This window comes from Onychostruthus taczanowskii, unplaced genomic scaffold (assembly GCF_017590055.1).
Source record: "Onychostruthus taczanowskii isolate IOZ18803 unplaced genomic scaffold, ASM1759005v1 scaffold97, whole genome shotgun sequence".
Taxonomy (NCBI): domain Eukaryota; kingdom Metazoa; phylum Chordata; class Aves; order Passeriformes; family Passeridae; genus Onychostruthus; species Onychostruthus taczanowskii.
The window spans coordinates 1,797,140-1,811,585 of NW_024507768.1; positions in this window are offsets into that span (position 1 = coordinate 1,797,140).

Consider the following 14,446-nt stretch of genomic DNA (forward strand, 5'->3'; position numbering starts at 1 on the left):
CCAGGTGACCTCGTGACACTGCAGTTTGTATCAGCTCCCATAAGGGAAAGGGTAATGTAGAACATCTCTGATGGCCTCTAAGTGGGTCCCTGTGGTAAGCAAGAGTCACTTGGACCCTGTCACCAACACAGCTCGAGCAGTGTCACCTCCCAGCCTTGGCAAACTGGAGCAGGATGTCCCTGGGACTGGCCCCAAAGTGGCAGTGCCATGGGAGGGGGTGAGAGAGTGGGAATCTTCTGCCCACACCTCAGGAGTGCTGGATTCGAACCCCGCCAAGGTTTGGGAGCTGGGGCAGAGCCGTGCAGTCGGAGAGCAGTGGTGTGGGTGGAAATGCACGCTGTCCCACGTCTGGGTTTCTGTTGTGTTTAATTTTTTCCGTGTGTGAGTGCGTGGGTGGTTCCCAGCCTGTCTGTGCTCGCCGGGGCAGTGCATGTGTAGCACGGGATGGTGTGTTGCCTCTCTGAGTCTGGGAGAAGTCCTATGATAGCACATTGGGGGTGAAAATAAAGGAAGCTTTTTCCTTAATGTATAAATGAATATTTGTATGATTAAATTAACACAGAAAAAAAAAAAAAAAAAAAAAAAGCTCTGTAGCTGTTGAGAGTTTTATTGAAGCTGCAAAACTTCTGAGTCTGTCACCTTGTAGTTAAATGTACCTGGTCTGTTCCATTCCCAGAGTATTTCCAGACACTCAGGCACAACACCCTTAAACCCAGCTCCAGCACTAATTTAGTCCAAATTGCTGTGAAACCAGACCCAATTCAGTGCATACTGAGGTTATCAAACCACCTGTCGAGTCCCTGGGTGGGGGTGAGGATGGGGAGAGGCTCTGGGGGTGGTCGTGAGGCAGGGGGAGGGATGGGACTCCAGATTCCCTTGTGTCAAGGTCAGGTCACTTCTCCAGGACAGCTCCCGAGGAGGAGTGGGATGGTCTGAGGGAGCTCCACACGAGGGGCACCAGCACACAGCGATGTCACAGCTGCGTCCCCACGTGCTCCTGGTGTGGCTGATCCACATCCCAGCCCTTCCCTGGGAGCCTGGTGCAGGATGGGGTGACACTTCACACTTCCAACAGCCCAGTGCTGAGGGATCAGCCCTTCCATCTCCTGAGTGGCTCGGGAAGGCAGGAGCGGGAGTTTGAAGGGTGGAAGATTGGTTTGGGTTTTATTTTCTCACAATCCCTAAGGAACTAGCTGACACTGTGGATCGGGATGGGGGCACAGGAAGGTTTCACTTTGCTGGGCACCTGCACAGTTTTCCAAGGTGGATCTGAGTTCCCAGGTGAGGCCTTTCTGCTCAGGACACCCAGCCCAAGCATTGCCTGGATAAACTGCACCATGGAGCAGCTCGGCTGAGGCCGTTCCTTTGCTTACCTGGGAGTTTGTTACTAATCCCCACGAGAAACCTCACTCTGTGTGTGCTGGCTTTGCTTTTATCATTTGAATAAATGCCTGGAGCTTTCATGTGCCGGTTAAGCTTGACTGGAAGCCTGACTGGGAACAGACATCCTGCTCCCTGTGCCTGGGGGTGTTTGTTCGAGCTCGGGGTGCTCACGGGCGTCCCGAGGCTGCTGTGTTTGGGCAGGGGAGCACTGCCCGCCCCGCTCACTGCCCAGCTTTGCATTTACTCCTTATTTGCTCGAAAGAATCTGTTTATCTTTAGGGTTGCAACCTGTCAGAGGCTGCCAGCACAGGACAATCCCATCACACCTTTAATGGTATCTCCTGAGCAGGCAAATACCCGGCGGGATTGCCGTGGTGGAGGTCATCCTGCGATCCCAGGAGCGGAGCTGGGCAGGCAGGAGGCCAAGGCAAACGGCAGCCACAGGCTCCTGGGAGCTGCTTGGGTGCTGCTTTTGCTGCTTGTTTATTTTTTTTGGGGGGGAAACCAGATCGTCGTCCATTAAAAGTTGCAAAATTAGTTCTGGTTTTATGCAGTTTTTTTTTGGTTCCCAGAGCAATGGCAGTCGGAGGGAGGGTGTTCTCAGATTTTTGTGGTGGATTACAGGGGTGAGGATGTGCTCAGCACCCAGGACTGCTTGGGCCCATGCCTTGTTGAGTACTCATGCCCCTCAGGCTGGATGGAAGAGCAGGATCTTCTCCAAAACCTCCCCAGCACCACCACATGTCCTCATATCTGCAGGCGTGACCTCGAGGGCTCCCATGGGCACCTGCCCATCCAGGAGCTGCACCTGAAACAGTGGCGGAGAGGATTTTTGTGATTTTGTTTATTTTTCCTCCTCTACCTGCTCCATCCTGCAGCAGCAGCCTGTGGTGTGTGTGCAACACTCTGCAGATCCCTTGGGAGGCACAGGGAATGTTAATGGGCCAAGGGGGAAATGAGGCCAGGCCAGTCCTGGGATGCTTCCAGGGGTCCATGGAGAAGGAGCAGGACCAGGGGGAACCTGGGATCTTTCTGGAAGCTCTCCACAACCCGCTCTCTCTGCCTGTGTGTTCGTTGGAAAATTCCTAGTTACACAGGAATTAATTAAGGAAATCTAATCTCAAACATTTCCTACCCCGTTGATAAAACAGCCGAGTAGTAAAAGCTCGCAGCAGAGCCCAGCAGGGAGGCAGATGGCACGCGTGGGCACGGGCCAGCCCTGTTTGCCCCATGCAAGGCTGTGGGCTCGGCTCTGCAGAGCAGCTGCAGCTGGGCTGGCTCCAGAGCTGCCTCTTTGCTCCTTGTACTCCCATGTTTTGGTTATCTCTTCCCCGCAGGGGCGACGCCTTCGTAGAAACTCAAAGTAGGGGGAGAAAAGTTTGGTTTTCGCCACTTGATGCTGAGGGTGAGCGGTGCAGGGTCCTGTGAGGTGGGTCAGCCGTGCCCAGGAGTGGGGCAAAGTGGGAATCACAGCTCCATGTGCTTCCAGGGGAACGGGGCTGGGCTGGGGGGCTCCCAGCCGAGCTGCTCAAACAGGGTTTGCTGGCCACAGGCCCTGCCTGGGGCAGGTGCCAGCAGAGGGAGCTGAGGTTGTTCCTCATCCACAAAACCCTTTGGAGCTGCTGGATGTGGCTTTTCCAGGCTTTGAGTCCTGCTGGTGACAGTGCAAGAGGCATGTCCCCCCCAGCTCCCAGAGCAGCTGCTGACTTGGCCAGGCTTGGCTGGGCAGTGGGGTGGCACATGTCACTTGGCCTGTCACCAGCACGGTGGGACTGGGGCAGTGCTGCAGAGCCAGGCAGGAGCTGCTGGGCAGGGACAGCATGGGCAACCCTCTGGGTTGGGAGTGAGGAAGGGTCTGCACACCTGGACACCCATGCTGTGTCCCATTTTGAAGGGTGATGGGGACAAAAGGGGGTCTGGCTGCTCTGTTGTGGCCCCAGGGTGGTGCACAGCTCTGTGGGAGGAAGAGAGGGACCTCCAAACCTTGGGGGTGGGGTAAAGTCCTTTTTCCAGGCTATTTTCTAGGAAAGCCATCCCACAGGGTGGAACTTCCAGCCTCTCCTGTGTCTCTCTGCACCTCTGGTGTGGAGCAGCTGGGCTCAGCAGGGTCTGTGCAGCATTGGCATCCAGGGGAAACACAGCAAGGACTCACATTCCTTATCTAATCTGCAGCATTTTCCCTCCTCGCTGTTTGCTGTGGCCGTGTTTCCTCAATCAGTTGACAGCTGCAGGCTGGGCTGTGACGCCAGCGTGTGGCATTGCAGCCCCAGACCCCGGGTGGCACTGGAGGGACCCTGGGATGAGCCCCTTGAACCCCTGTGAGCCCAGCAGGGCCAGGAATCCTCTGGTGGGTGACAGTGAGAGGCACCTGAGGAGTGACACTGCTGCACTGGGCAGCAGACAGGGTCCCTGTCCCCAGCAAGGCCACTGGGACATCCTGGCTGTGCCTGAGGGACACTCAAACCCGTCCTGTCCTGCCTCCACTCCAGCAGTCACTGTGCTGCTCAGACTGGGGCTGTTCATGGCCAGGGCTGGATTCTGCACTGAGGGGGTTGGGCAATCATGGCCACTGTGCCCTTGGGGGTGTCCCCTCTGAGCCCCCCGAGCTGACAGGGCATGGCAGCAGCTCCAAAGCCCCTGTGTCTGCTCCACAGTGGGATGGGGAGAGGACAAATTCCCAAATTACACCTTTGGTTTGTCCAGCTCTGGGAGGAGGGGTGAGTGGGGGCTCTCTGCCCTGCAGGTGCCTACCCAAGCAGGGAACTCTCCTGAGGATGAGCCTGGCTGCTCTGCCTTGCCCGTGGGCAGCAGGCTGGGAGGAAGCAGCTGAGGGTGCCTGAGAAGCAGGTTTGTCAGAATTTTAAAGGGATCTAAATCAATAGTGATAAGGAAACAATTATTTAAAGAGCAAACAAATGGAAACTGCTAAATGTACCCTGTTTTTTCCTTTTTTTTTTTTTTTCCTTTTTTTTTTTTTTTTTTTCTTGTGGGTGAAGGGTGCAGGGCTGATGCCTTTGGGTGCTGGGAGTGGGTCCCTGCTGGGACCACCCCATGGTGGGCACTGGGACAGCTCTGCTTGCTCAGCCCAATCCCAGCCAGGCTGGAAATGAGCCTCACAGGACAAAGTGTTGTTTCATCCCACAAGGAAAAGGGTTTTATGGGTCATCTGGAAACGCTAATCCTCAGGTGAGCCCATTTGTGACGCTGGTGAGCCTGTTGATGGTGCCACAGCAGGTGCTGGGTCAGCAGGGACAGAGACAGGCCTGGGCTGGTGGGGGACACTGCTGTGTGCTGCCTGCACCTCCTGGCTCCATTTTGAGGGGGAAAGGAGCCAGGACTGGTCACTGAGGCCGGGCAATCCCTGCAGAGCAAGGATATTTTCTGCACTCCGAGGGGCTCAGGATCCTGCTCGGGTTCGTGGCAGAGCTGCAGCTGGGACCAGCCCTCCCCACGGAGAGCGTTTCCCCTGCCCTGCCTGGCACAGGGTACCCCAGGACTGGGGAGCCAGTGGAGGAGCCCCAGTTCCCCCACGGGGCTGTGGCTGTCACCACCGGGGCTTTGTCTCAAAGGGCAGCTCATTCCCATCCTTCCCCCCCATGGTGTTTTCATCGGCTTTTGGTTGGGGATTAGGCACGTGTTGACAGAACAAACATTTTGCTGCGCTCAAAATCCACTGCTGAGGAGAGAAGTGATGTCCTTGCTCTGCTGGTGCCTGAGCCAGCACTGGGATGGGGAGTTGGGATTGGGAGAGCTGGGCTTGGGGCCAGGACAGCCCTTTGAGGGGAACACGGAGCCATTTCGGGTCACGTCCCACACCAGGGCCAGAGCTCTGTCTCTCTGCTCCCTCACAGAGCCTTAATCGCTTTCTGCTTTCATACCCTGCCCTGTGAAACCAGGGATGCCACGAGGAATGCTGCCCGTGTCCAGCAAGGCTTTGACAGGTGCTGGGCCCCCCCTGCCCAGCTCCTGGTGCCTGTCACAGCTCCCTCGTCCCCAGACCTGGCTCTGGAGTGGCACTGATGGTGTCAGGAAGGCTGACAAGCCTGGGGATACCCAGGAGCTGCCCCAGCAGTGTGTGTTTGCCAGGGAAAATTCCTCCAAGCTCTGCGGCCAACCCAGCGACTGCACAGTGGGGGAAAATAGGACACAGCACCTCGTTTGGGGTCCTGCCCACCTCCCACACCCCGTTTTCCCTACATGACCCCCCGGGTCCTGGCTCTTTGCTGGAACACCCAGGACGAGGTGCCGGGGCCGGGCGATGCTCACGGGAGCGACACGTTTCCTTCGGGGCTCGGTGAGTCACCGCTGAGTCACCTCGGCTCGCTCTGCGGGCACCTCGGCGTCCCCGGCCCCGTCCTGCCCCCCAGAGCCACGGCCCCAGACGGGATGTGGGGTCCCTCTGTGCACATGGGAGCCCCCCTCCCCTGCTCCCCTGGCCCTGCAAACCCGGCTCAGGAGCGGTGGCAGAGGGGTGACACCGGTCACAGCCGAGCCCCCCTCACCACGCAGCCCCTCCAGCTCCTTGAGCTGAGCCCAGGCACACTCTGGGGTCTGGGGTTATTTATCCTCTGGGGCAGAAAGTTCTGCTGGGATGCACAATGCAGAACCCGAGGGGAAATCACCACCAAGAGCGTTCCTGGCTCCGGGGGCACCGTGTGCTGCCCTGACCCCCGGGGCTGCCCGTGCCAGCCTGTCCCACCCGGGCTGTTTCCCTGCCCAGCGGCTCCCACGCTCTCCGGGCTGTCGCTCCGTGGGGCCGTTATGCCCGAGGATCGTTTTGCATGCGGGGAGAACCGGCAGCAGAAGAATGAATTTGCATTTCTCAATGGCACCCAGTGTGGGAACCAAAGCCGCCGAGGGTTCCGCTGCCACTCGGCCCCGCACCGGGGCTGTGTGAAAAGACAACATCCCTTCTGCTGGCACCGGGCCCGGCCCGTCTCACCTGGCTGCCCGTGTGTGCCTGGGAACCGCTGCTGCCGAGCTGCCCCGGCCCCCGGCACGGGCAGGGGGTGCTGAGCCCCCCGCCCCTGCCCCGTGTGCCGCTGCCATGAGCAGGGGACAGTGACCAAACAACGGCACGGCGCCTGTGTGGGTTATTTTGGGGGGTTCTCTCGTGCTGGATGGGATTTAGGGTGCGGTGCTGATGCAGCAGCTGCATGGAGAGCCCAAATCCAGGATCCTTCCCCTCCTCTGCACCCCAAATCTCCGGTGGCGGGGCGGGGGGAGCCGTGACCTTTCCTCACCCTGCGGCGAGCGGGGTGTGCCCACAACGCCCTGAGCCCTCTCTTCCTGGCACCGCCGGGCGACCCGCAACCATTTCCAGGCTTTTAATCCCAAGAGACAAAAGCAGGAGTTTAATGCCACCGGAGGAAGAAAAGAGGAGGGCTTTGGGAAGGGAACAGCAAACACGGCGGTGGATCCGCTGCTCCCTGCCTGGCTGGGTGTCCCACGAGTTCCCCTGCGTCACCCGGGGTGGCACCGAACCTGGGGGTGCTGGGGGGGACCCGGGCTGGGAATGGTGGGGAGAGGGTGGTCCAGGGGCTGGGCTCACCCCGGTGTCTTCATCCTCCTCCTTCCCAGCTCGTCCTTCCCAGCTGCCCTCCCAGGCACGGCCAGGCTGCAGAAGCGGGACTGTGGCACCCCAGAGACTGACCGTGCCACCTCCTGCCACTACAGGTGCAAAGCAGCCTTTGAAAAGTGCCAGGTGAGCACCAAGGTCTCTGTGCTCAGCAAAGGGATGGCTCCTGGACCCCCGGTGGCAGCAGCGTGGAGCAGACACCCAGCCCAACACTGCTGCATGGAGCCCCCCTGTGCAGGCTCGGGGGCTGCCCTGGAGCGCAGGTGACACGGGGACAACCGGGAGCCGCCTCATACGGTGGGGATGGAGCGTGGGAGCGGCGCCCAGGAGCTGGAGCAGGCTCCGAGCTCCGGAGCAGGGATGGGAGCCCCGGCTCCGCTGTCAGGGTGGGCCCGGGCGGGTGCCAGGGCAATAAGGCGGCTGTTTGCCCCGAGCACACACACGGCCCCGTAAACAGCGATTATGGCAGCAGCTGGGAGATGGGGGAGCCGGGCAGGTAATAAAGAGAATAAAGAGGAGCGGCCCCGCTCGCCCCGGGCTGCACGGGAAGTGGGTAGGTCTGGCTGGGATAAGGAGGAGTCAGAGGGGATTGCGGTGGTCTGGGCTCTGGAGCGATCCCAGCAGTCTGGGAGCTCTGGAGGCTCTCCCAGGTAAATCTGCACAGGGACGTTGCACCATCAAAAGCACCTTTCCCTCCGTGCACACCTGTGCCTTCCTGCACTTGTGCTCCCTGACCCTCTGGGTAAATTTGGGCTCTGCTGGAGAGAGCTTCTCCCATCCCAGAACCCCTCCAAGGTGTGGGGAGAATGCATTAAAGGTTCTTCAACCATTTCAGCCATTTCCAGTTTCCTTGGAAAGCTTCAGAGAACCCATCCTGCAGCCTGGGATTGGGGATTCATCCTGTCCCATCGTCACCCTGTGACACGGACATGGGGTGCAGCATGTGGCCTCTCAGAGGGCCTCTAGCTCTATTCAGGGGCCACCACTGTCCCAAAAATTGTGCAGGAGCTGGAGCAGAGGAAGCCCCACCACTGCAGGGGACCAGGAAACACAGCTGCGTGTGGGACAGGTCGGGCTCCTTGCTTTCTGTGGTTTATACAGTGACATCAAGGGCCTTCAATAGTTTTATTATTTGTGACATGGCTGCTTATCTATTATTCTTGTGATGCAGCCAGAGATTAGCTACAGGCAGGTGGGCAGAGATTCCTCCAGGCTGATTCATGAGTCGTTTCTCCATCTCTCCCCTCCGGTCGGCGCGTTCCCAAGCATTGAAGTTCCAGCAGTGGCAAAAGACACCGGAATCGGAGCTGATGGGTTGACAGGGAGGACAAGGAAAAAGTACCGAAAACTGAGCACACAGGGCAGAAAAGCCAGACTTCTTTTCCCTCTTTTGTTGTTCCTGAGGTGTTGCAATCTCTCCTTTTCCTGGTTTGCGTGTGCAAGCAGAGCTGTGCCGAGCTGCGATTGCGAAAGGTGTCGGGACAGCCCGGCACAGCTGGAGCCCATGGAAACTGGTGACACTGGGTGGCTCCAGCCCCTGAGCCCTCTGGGAAGGAAGCAGAGATCTCATTTTTGGGCCTTTCACCCAGTTTTGCAGCGCTGTGCTGCACTGCCCAGCTCTCTCTGAGCCCAGAAAAGCAAATGTTTTTCCCTTTAATCTCTTTCTGTTATCGAGATCCCACTGCTACCGATAAGAGAAGTAGGTAAAGCTCTTTCAGACTGAGGTGTGAGTTTGACAACAGGTCCCAGACAGCCCAGGATGACCCGGGTCTGGGATGCTCTGGATCTGGGACTGGGAACTCTCCACTGCTTGGTGACATCTGACACTGTCCAGTGTCCCCAGTTGTGCTCTCTTCCGCTTTGCTTCTGACTCCTTCTGGTGCTCTGGCCTGGTGTTTGCTCTGGTGAAAAGTAGTAAAGAAGCCAAATAAACACAGGTGACCTGGCGGTGGTGTCCCAGCAGATGCAGCTTGCACAGCCTGTGCAAAGCAAGCCCTGCTCAGCAGACATCCCCAAGGCACAGCCCGGCTCGGGGCAGGAGCGGCCGCAGGAAGGGCGGGATGGCCACGGTGCTTTCCCAGCATGGCTGGTGCCGGCCTGGTGTGGAATTTACACGTGACTCCACCCTGCAGCTGCACTTTCCACAGCCGAGACACTCGTGTTTCTGTGCTGTGGGGAAGGGATCCGTGCTTGCAGGGCTGCGGCCCCAGGGCTGCGCTGGGATGTTCCTGCTCTGGGTGCCCTCGGGGGATCTGAGCTGTGACACTTTGGGTGCCTCTGGGGCCTTGTCAAAGCAGTGGATGCTCTGAGAGGGCTGGGGAGCTCTGCTGTGGCTGCCAGGAGCACTGGGAAGGCACTGGGGGGCCTGGACCCCCCTCCTGGCTGTGCCAAATCCCAATCAAACATGCCCAACCCCTGGCAAAGCCCAGTCAGGTGCTGGCAGCTTCCCAACTCAGCTGCTTGTCCCGGGGTCCCCCCATAGCACTTCCACGTGTCCCACGCCCAGTTGTGTTTACCAAAACAGGGGGAAAGAATTCCCCTGGGACACGGCAGCCCTGATCCAGGGGGAGCTTTCCCCACGATAAGATAACATTGAGGCGTTTCAAAAGGAGGCAGAAACTCCTGGCGCTGCCGATAGCAGCGAAGCGTTTTCGCAGCGCTCGCACCGGGGTCTCCTTCCTCCAGGGCTTTCATTTCCTCGGGGCAAACATTTCCGATGGATGGCTTATCATCTGTGCCTGCCCCGGGTCAGGGCAGCCAGGGATGCCGGCTCTGTCACCGGTATGTGGGCTGGGGACCTGGGGACAGCCACGTGCCTGCCGGGACGCGGTGACGTGGGGCCAGCCTGTGGGTGTTTGCAGCGGGGTTTGGTCTGACGTGGGTTTTTAGGGCACGGGGGAGTTTGGTTTTGGCAGCGCTACGTGCGCAGGAGAACTGCCTGAACTGCCCTGCCTGCTTCATGTGCTAAAAAAAAAGGACAATAAATACCAGCTCGGTGTCTGTCTCGCTCAGAACTGCTTTTTCCTGCTCGTGCCGGTGGAGACAACCTGGGCCTGGAGTGCAGCACGGCCTGGCTGTGCCCCCGTGCCCCATCCTGCAGCCACAGACCCCCGGGCAGGGGACAGGCTGTGTCCCTGAGCTGGGAGGGTTTGGGTGCTCCCTTCACCCCCAAGGTCTCTGTGCACCCTCACTCACAGGCTCCGTCCCTGGCTGCAGCGCTTGGGCAGGGGGTGGTTCTGGGGTGTGGGTCAGGGATGCTCCTGGGTACCAGTCAGGGATGCTCCCAGGGTATCCCTCAGGGATGCTCCTGGCCCCAGCCTGCTCTGGGAGTGATGTCATGCCATGGACCTCACACATCTGACAGGTGTCTGTGCTGCAGCTGTGACCCCAGGAGGAGCCAGGTGTCTGTCTGTCCCTGTCCCTGTCTCTGTCTCGTCCCATGTGAGGGTGGGAAGGGGTTAATGGTGCCAGGGTTTGCCCCACTCCCCTCCCAAGGCCCGTTCTGGTCCGAGCCTGCCCTGGGCACACCTGCCAAGGGTTAACCCGGCCCGGGCTGTTCAAACACCTCGGCTGAGGTAAGCGCTGCTTGTTTGTTCAGGTAAATAAGGAAGGAATCGGATATAATGGGCAAAGGAGGCTCTGGCTGAGCCCTGATACTCATTGCCGGCGTCCCCCTCGCTGGCTTCATCCCTCTGCTTCCCCCGGCGCCACGCGGGGTGCCCCGTTCCCCTCGCTGTCCCCTCGCTGTCCCCTCCCCGCCGGTGCCCCCGGGCCCGATGCGGCTCGGCCCGGCCGCGCTGCCGCGGAGCCGGCGCTGAGCCGGGCGCGGTGCTGCCCCGCCGGGGCTGGGACACCTCACCTGGGGCCGGGACACCTCACCTGGGGCCATGTCCCCCGCAGACACCGCGCCCAGCGCCGCGGGGACGGCTCTTCCCACCCTGCGCTGGCACCCATGTGGATTCTGAGCTCGCACAGCCTCGAGGTAAGGCGCCCGTGCTGCCGCGACCCCCGGCTCCCCCCGCACCCACCCAGCCCACCTGCCCTCCCTCCAGGGGTCCTGCTCTCGGCACCAGTGTGGGGTGGACATGGGGCTGTGCCATGTCAGAATGCCGCCCCACAGCTCCTTGCACCTCCTGAGCAGGGACAGGCTGTCCCTCGGTGCGAGGCTCCCGGCGTTTCTCTGCGTGCTGTCAGTGAAAATGAAACGGGATTTGCTAATCTTGTGTCTCTGCAGCCTCCTCCTGCTCAAGGAAGGGGGGTGGGATGGAGCCAGGACTCATGGGGCCAGCTCCTCCTGAGCCCATCTGGTGACAGCTGGGACACCCAGGGTGCCACCAGCCCGTGTGCCAGGCAGGGGACAATGAGCTTTGGGGCATCGTGTGACAAACCAGCAGTTGGGACCCTTTATGGAGCATCCTGGGTGGCTGTTGGGGAGCTGCCAGCTCCGGGGTGTCTCTGTGGAGCTGAGCCCCTTTTCCAGAGCTGCACTGTCCCAGCTGCTTTCCTGCTGGGGTGTTTTTTTTGTCAGCCCTAAAGTCACTTTGGCTGCGGGTTTGGTTTTCGTGGTTCTGCTCGGTTGGTGAAACACAAACACCGTGAGGGTGCCAAATGCCCACAATACCGGTGTTCTCTGGGGCTGGGAGCACGGGGGGAAGGTGCTGCTATAAACAGGGGCTCCCTGGCCCCAGATGGGGAACACCAAGCTCTGCTGCTCACCGGGGGGACAGCGAGCACCAGGCTTTGCTCAGGTCACTGGCGGGTGCTGCCTGTCCCCTGTCGCTGCTGTTTGCCTCCCTGTGCTGATGGAGAGGGCAGCCTGACCCAGGGCGTGGGGACCCTGGGGACACCTGGGCCCCGTGCCAGCAGGTAATGGCAGGAGGAGCCAGGGCACCCCGGTGGTATTGGAGGAGGCTGGTGGGGAGCTGAGGGTCCACATCCCCCCAGGATGGACTGCATCCCCCCGGGGGTACATCAGAGTGAGCCTGGAGCTTGCCCTGGCCCCAACCCTGTCACCATGCAGGTACCAGAACCAGCCCCCCGGGCTGTCACCTGCCAGCCCTCTGCTCTGTCACCTCCCCAGCCCCTGCTCTGTCACCTCCCCAGCCCCTGCTGTGTCACCTCCCCAGCCCCCCAGTCCCTGCCCTGGCTGTGGGGAGGTTCTGGCCAATGCTCCTTCCTCCACCCAGAGATAAGAAGGGTGCGTGGCACAGGGTTTGGCAGCAGGACGTGGCACAGCTGTCACTCTGGGGTTGCATGGGACATGCTGGCAGGATGTCCAGTTGTCAGCAGCCTCTGAGCACCCACCTGGGTGCCTGGCTTTGCAGGGACCCCAGGCCTCTTTTCCTGCTTAGTCCAGGCTGCTCTGGGCAGTCTGGGACAGCTCTGGGTCCCGCACATCCCCAGTTTCTCCTGGGACAGCACAGCACAGCACAGCGCTGTCCCCAGCCTGGGGCTGGAGGTGACCCCGGAGCCTGGCCCTGGTCCCTGTCCCCGCTGCCTGGGAAGGGTTTTCGGAAGTGCCCGGGGGCTTGGGAGCCATCCCGGGCGCTGCGGGCAGCTCCCCTCCCGCGGCGGGGCCAACCTCCCGGTCCCACGGCGCTCCGGCACAACCTGTTCCACCGCTGATTGGATTTTAATTAACGGACCCATTGTTCGAGGGTGGGGGGTGGGTGAATTTATTTTTCTTTTTTTTTTTTTTTTTTCTCACTCTCAAGGGCCGATCCCAGCCTTCCACCCTGAGCCATGGTGGGCTGCCCTTGCCAGGAGAGCCCGGGGTGGCACGGGGGTCCTTGTCCCCGTCGTTGTCCCCCTCGGCTGGGTCCCTGCAGTCCCCTGGAGCCGAGCCGTGAGCCAGCAGCACCCGCAGCCCCGGGCTCGAGCTGGCTCCGTGCCCTGGGAGGTGCAGGAGCCCCATCCCAGCCCCACCAGCCCATCCCAGCCCCGTGCAGGCAGAGGAGCTGCCAAGGCTGATGCAATGACCGGCTCAGCCTCGCTCAGCTCGGGAAGGTTTGGGTGCCATGTGGACTTGTGCACCTGGGGCTGCCCCTCCAGCTCTCCTTTTCCAGGGAAATGCAAAAAGGGGTAGGGGAAGAGGGGGAAAAGGCCACCTGAAGTGGTTTCTCAGTGCAAACAGGTCCCACCCAGCCCGGCCGCCCGCGTGCCAGAGCGGGAGAAAGTCAAACAGCGGCCCCCGCCCTGGGAGTACAGCGCCCTTGGTGGGGCACACTCAGGCTTTTGGGGACACTTCCCGAGGGATTGGGTCCCTCTGGTCCAGCTGGGAGGAAGGGATGAGGGTGAGGATGGGGCTGGGACTGTCCATCCTTTGGTGTTCCCGAGGATGGTTCCACAGCCCCGCTCCCCCATGGCTGAGGATGAAGCTCAGAACATCCCAGAGGTGTTGGGAATGAGGCACCTGTCCCCTCCCAGACACCCCCACAGCTGGCACTGTGCAGCAGCAGGAGCTGCACAAGCTGTTACCACTTCCCCTTTGTGCTGGGAGCAGCGTGAGGCTGGATTTAGGGCTGATCCCCTAAAGCTCTTCTTTTAATCCCAAACAAATCAAAGAGAGGGTTGGAAGCGGGCACCATCTCTCAGGGAAACTGTTTGGATGGTGGGGGCAGCCCCAGACCAGAAGAGGGTTTGGGTTCTCTCTTCTCCCTCCTCCTCCTTGCTGTGGTGCCACCAAAACCACTCAGGGTGGTGGGCTGCAGCTCCTGAACCCACAATCCCTGCCCAGGTCCCCAGGGGCTCAGGATGCCGTGGGTGCTGTTTGGGTGTCCCTGGCTCTTCCACAGGTTTTTCTGAGCTCTTTGGCCTGTTCCAAGGATGAAGTGATGAGCTTGCCCCAAGTGCAGGCAATGCAGAACTTCAAAACCCTGGGAGCACTGAATCCTCAGGAGCCACATCAACCCCCCTGAGCAAGGGACACGGGCTGGGTCCCCATTGTCCCTCCTTCACTGACCACCCCGTGCTTGGGGGCTGTGCTCTGCCTGGAGGAACCATGTGGGATCTTTTCTTCTCATGTCTTTTAAACCTTTTCCCCCCCAGCTGGGGTTTGGAACAACAGGGTACCCCCTTTCCCTGGCCACTGCTCCCTGCTCCCCTCCAGGGCTGCCTGGTGTCCTGAGGGGTTTCCAACTTTGCACGTTCCTTTCCCAGTGCCAGCTCAATTACTAAAGCTCCTTTTCCTGCTTTTAAACTCCAAATTTGGGATGATTCTTCTCCTTGTAAAATGCAGTGCTGAAGGTGGAGGAGCTGAGCAGTGCCCTGGCCATGCCCTGGCAGGGGCTTCCCCTTCCCAAAGTCTCAGGATGGTTTTTGGGGAGGTTTCTCCACGGATGGAGCCATTCCCTGGTGTTGCCATGGAAATCCAGCAGGTTCATCCTCTTCTCCATGGCCTCCAGGATTCCCTGCATGCAGAGACAGATGGGGACAGGCTGATTTTGGGTAGTTTTTCTTGCAAGAGAGTGAAAGTAATTGCAATTA